Source organism: Dreissena polymorpha, chromosome 5 (assembly GCF_020536995.1).
Source record: "Dreissena polymorpha isolate Duluth1 chromosome 5, UMN_Dpol_1.0, whole genome shotgun sequence".
In the NCBI taxonomy this organism is placed as follows: Eukaryota; Metazoa; Mollusca; class Bivalvia; order Myida; family Dreissenidae; genus Dreissena; species Dreissena polymorpha.
Window position 1 is genome coordinate 17694392 of NC_068359.1, and position 5844 is coordinate 17700235.

The 5844-nt window shown below is 32.7% G+C and overlaps 1 long non-coding RNA gene across 1 annotated transcript; it reads right to left on the minus strand.

Annotated features, from left to right (window-relative positions):
* Nucleotides 1-1837: 1837 nt before the first annotated feature.
* On the minus strand, nt 1838-5599 carry LOC127882263 (uncharacterized). The gene is made up of 4 exons (XR_008050462.1): nt 5470-5599; nt 5221-5329; nt 2474-2589; nt 1838-2079 (listed from the first exon to the last, which is right to left on the minus strand). It is a non-coding gene; the product is annotated as an uncharacterized LOC127882263 (long non-coding RNA).
* Between the last annotated feature and the right edge of the window lie 245 nt (nt 5600-5844).

Genomic DNA, 5844 nt, shown 5'->3' on the forward strand with positions numbered 1-5844 from the left:
GTAAATGAGGACGGATTGGAAACGTGAAAGCAATGCTTTTTCTGTTTAAATATTTTTTATTTTGATATGCCGGCGTATCAAAATAAAAAATATTTAAACAGAAAAAGCTTGGGTCTGTAATGATTCGAAATGCGAGCGATTTGCATTTGTGTTGAAATGTTTTTAATTTTGTCACACTGGCATAACATTTTAAGGTTTGGTCTGTAAATAAGTCATGTTCAAAATGCGAGCGGTTTGGTTTTGAATTGAAATGTCTGGAATTTTGTTACGCTGGCATAACAGTTTAAGTTGTGGTCTGTAATTGAGAAATGATTCGAAATAGACGCGATTCACTTTTGAGTTGAAATGTAAGGAATTTTGTTAAGCTGGTGTAACATGATTTGTATCTTCAATAAATTAGCATGTCGATTTCGTGTTTTGTTTTAGGAGTTACATATAAATTATTACAAAAACTGGTTTTTAAGGAAACAAAACCTGTAAAATACCATTTAAAATTGGGATTCATGGACGATCCCTTTTTAAAATAGTCACACCTTACCAAGGCTATTTTGGAAAAAATGAGATTCAAGAGTATTTAAAAGTTTTGACTCAGTGCTTAAGCCAATCCTAACATGCGGGCAGAAATTTGCTGCCATATCTTTTCTGAAAATATACAATAAATTCAGGCTCAATTTTGCAAATATTTTCTTGTTCCACATAGGTAAGCCTACAATTGTATGTCCCTAGGGAAGGTTGGTAGATAACAATTATGTGTAGACTATAATTTCAAGTGTGTTAAATTAGATTCTTTAATAGCAACGAGATGGAAATGTTACATATATGTGTATATACATTTTTTGTATTTTCAAGAAAAAATGTCTATAGCTAAAAACGTTTGTACGTACATGTCTTTCAGTGTTTCTCACTTGTGCATAGTATGCGTATGTACATGTATGCTCATTTTAGTAATTATTTCCCCTGATATCGTCTATGATTTTGTTTCGAATAGGCGATTGTAAGGAGGGGAACATTAATTACAACATCACCTTTGATGAATTCAAAGCTCGTGTGTATAACGACTTTAAGCTATAATTGATTTGAAACGATTAATACAAGCTAATATTTTCCCATAATCGCTCACGGTAGGCTACATATATGTGAAAACATCAGACGTCAAAGTTGTTTTTGTTTCCCCCCCCCCCCCCCACCCCCGTGTAAGTTATCAATTCATAACCATGATATACCATACGTTTCATCTCATTCATTATAGTATTTATGTCTTTTTTTCTACACCGTCATTACATGTACATTTATGTTTTCGTTTTGGCTACGTACACATGTATTTGCCAATATAATTGACTTGACTTTACTTGTTAAATACTGGTGTAAACTTATTCACATGCCATTACATAGATACTCCAAAAACTGTTATAATATGTTGAAACGCCAGGATGTTTTTAATGTCGATGTATTTTTACAACTTTTTGAAGATCGCCCTATTTGTTGTAACACGTTTACATGGTCAGGGAATTTAGTCAACTCGTCTAGATGTGAAACATATAAAATGTATAAATCATTGCTTAAACCAGAAAAATACGTCGCTTAAAATACCACCTACTATATAAAATAACTTGCAAAGTTAAGATGTGCCAACCACAAGTTTTATTATTGAAACCAGACGACATCTTGGTATAGAACATGATCTTACTTATTGTATACATTGTCTAAATGTAGTAAACACTTGCGTCATTGAAAACGATTTTCATGTATTTTTTTATTGTTCTGAATTTCACCTTTTTGTATAGTGGAAACAATAATGAACTCGATTTTATTAATCTAATAAAAACGAAACATAGGCGTATATTGAATAAAATTACATTATTCATTTATTTCTTAATACGAACAGCATACGTATAAAACTTTTCACAACTCATGCATGTATAATGTTACTTTTTTGTATATTGTGTTTTTGGCCGGTGGCCTTTTTACGAAATAAATTGTCTTGTCTTTATTAGATAAATATAGTCAGTGTTTATTAGATAAATATAGTCATCGATTGTGTTCGTATGTTGTATCCGCCATGGAATCAAAGATTCATTCCTGAAAAAGAAGAACACACATTGAATTCAGAAAAGTATTATTTAAAAGGATAAAAACACTTCAATGCGTTTTTCTCAAAGTACTTCAAGAGATTTCTAAAATTCCAAAACACAAATAATGACAATAACCAATTTTCCACCGGATCAAAAACTTAAATCAATATTTGTGGTTCAATAAAAAAAAATGACAACATACATAGAATATCCGGTGTGATGTCGAGAGATATCATTACTGAAAACGGAGACCACGGAATGTACGCAATACCATTTTGCACAAAATCACATGCCAGAGAGCTAAATTGTTAAAAATCTAAATATAAATATTAAATTTTTATTTTAATAATACTGCATAATTTCAATTAAACCACTTTGCAGCCAATAAATAAAAATCTCACGTGGCATCTCGGACTGGTATTAGGACAACACGTTCTACGCCAACCCCACCTGCCACACCTTCCGACTTGGCATTCTTTTCTTCCACAGAAAAACTTACAGTCGCACGCTTCGGTCGCTGAAATAAAACAGAAACATACAACACATTTGAGATTATTTTGTCGGAAAACCAATTTACAGGTTGCAGTTTCTCATTACTAACTCTGACGCTTCGGTTTTACATTCCTGATTGTTCTTAGCGTCGAAAGTGCGTGAATAAAAAATATAAACAGATCGCGGCAGTCCCTCTGATATATGGAGTTAGAAATTCATATTGGTACATGCAAGCGATAACAACATTAATAATAATATGAACATATTTCTGATGATTAATTAATTCAAGAGTTGTACATAGTACATCGTCTAAACACGTCTATTTACACAGAATATGTCAACATTCTAAGACATTCTCATTTCCGCATTTCCGAGAAAAAAATAAAAATAAAATAAAATAATAATAACACAAAATGAACAGGTAAGACAAAGATGCCATTTCTGTAGTGGAGTTGTAGTGGTAATGAATATACATTTGATTTTGCAAAATATATTTATTATCATCCAAATTCTATCGGTCAGTGCTTTGACCCAGTGATTGCTATATTCCTACTCCGACCCGAATTTCAACCGATTCAGGCGAATCTCCCTCATAGCTTCCGTACCATACACTTGTGTTCACCTCAATGAAACTTGTTTCACATATGTGTCGGATGTGCTTAGCCACAAATGTTAACTATATTCCAGCATTCTTAATATGCTTTGAAAAAGCTAGTTGTCATCCTTTTAAGCCAAACTGTAACCAACTTTTGAAATTGAGTTTCCTGGGCTTAAATAAACTGGACCCAGGCTAACAGGCAACCACTAAACCTATAAGTTATGATTTAAGATATGACATTGCATTGAACTCATTCAATTTACAAGTCTGAAGACATTAAAGGGACATTTTCACGTTTTGGTAAATTAACGCAATTAAATGATTTTATATTTCGGAGAGTTCTGTTTTTGTCGTTACTACGAGGATTGCTTATATAAAGTATAAAATACATCTCTCATTGTATGAGCACGGATGGCCGAGTGGTCTAAACGATATACTTTTATTCCAGGGGTCAGTGGTTCGAGCCCAGTTGAGGGTAACTTTTTTTTCTTTAATTTTATTCGTGTTTGTTTTTAATGGAGCTTTTAAGATCCAATGTTTACATTTATCAAATTGAATATAATTAAGCATTTAATGACAAACTGTAAAAAGGTCCCTTTTAGATGTTTACTAAAAATGTCACAAGGTAAAAGTTTTGAACTCATTGGTTGTTTATTTGATTTAAAAGTGATTTTGTTTATTTGCCTTGTCAGCAAGGTTACTTAGAAGTTATTATCACTTTTATCTTTTTTTCAAATCATTAATAGAAAAGATAATTTAGCTTCATTTTGGAATAAACAGTGCTTAATGCATATGAATTAAGTTGTCATCCCAGTACCAGAGACTCTCTTTAAATGAAAAACACCATAAAATCAGAAAGTGTCGTCTTTGATTAGCTTGTGCGCATTGCACAGGCTAATCAGTGTGCACAGGCTAATCTGGGATACCACTTATTTGACATGCATTAAGCCCCGTTTTCCCTGAAAGCAGCCAATATGTACAGATTTCAATGACAAACTGGCCAATGTCGTCGCACAAGCTGTTAAACACTATTGATATCATACACACACTCACTGTCTGCAGTGCACCAGTGGTGAAGTATAAACAGGCAGATGCGGTTGTTATTGTTCTTAGCGTAGTTAAGAGCAGACTGACTTTCAACGCATACCATTAACCTTAGTTCTTCGCAAGCGAACAACTAAAAACGATAAACGACATAAAATTAAATTTTTCAAGATGTACTGATAATTTACAATCATAAATATGTTTTTAATTTTGTCGATTCCGATGTATTAGAGTAATATTCAACTGTTAGATCGACCACTTCAATCAGATCGTTTTCCCGAAAATCCCGAGAGTCCATCCGCAATTGGTTGTGTTTTTTCAAAGAAATCACATAACAAGAGATCCTTCATAAATTTCTTATTATTGGAATGAAAATACAAGTTCCGAAAGCTGGTTTTGAAGTTAATTTTAGCGGACCTAACAAAATAGGATAATATGTATGATAAGTATGATAAACGAAAAAAATACGTCCGAGATGAACCAGACTTTTAAAATCGGCACATGCCTTATAACGGCTCTCGGACCAAAGACAGTTGGTCAATTTAAGACGTCCGACCAAGCCCTACCGTATGCTAATGTATAATGTATTTGTTCATGATAATTATTCAATAAGATTTATAGAAAAATACTACTGAGCTAATGCGAAACATGATTTTCATGTTTTTGTTGCATTTATAACTGTGAATAAATAAAACCTACATAATAATTTGTATTTTATTTCGGCTTGCGTTAGGTATGAATATCATTTCGATAGAGTGTGAAAAATAACAGTTGCGCATATATTCGTAATATTGCGACATATTTTAATTGTTAAATTAATGAAGGGACCGAGAAAAAAATCGTTTAATCGCATTCGGTCTATAGTTACATTGTTAAATTGCCTCTTTCAGTACAATATTTCGACTGCAATAGATCAAATTAATTTTAATTTGTCCAAAATAACAAGTTGTAATAATAACATCGATATAAAGAAGAAAACTAAACATAAAGACACATGTCATTGAAAAGGCATACCTTCTGCCTGCTGCACTAAACTCCCTGCGAGGACGCACACAACTAAGAAAACAACCAATATCCTGACAGACGACATTGTTCCGGTTACGATGATAGCAAATCCCGAATTCTGTGAAAAAGAACACAACACATCAGCAGTGTAAATGTGTTATCATTTTCGTTTTAAAATACAGTAAATATTTATTAACAATGTTTTTAGACATAAATTTATCCAACGAATATTTACTTTAACTGTAAAGTTTAACTCACCTAGTAATAACTTTTACGGCACATGCATCAACTTGATTTCTTGTTATGAATACGTGCAAATATATAGGTTTCCTAACAGGATTTGTTTATCATTTGATCGTTTAGCGCTTAATGCGTTATGAGAAAAACAAATTAAATCCGGTGTAATAAAAACATCGAACATACGGATATCACCATGCACCATGCACATTTCGGTTGACAAAAAATTATTTGTGTGATTTTATTGGACGTTGATTTCAGCCACTGGTGCACAATGGACGTTGTGATGTTGATTTCAGCCAATGGTTCACAGTTAAGAAACACTTTCACGCGAAAGTGTCTTTTCCAAACCAGTTTTTTCTGTGTTAGCGGTTAAAAAATCGTTTAACCACTCTG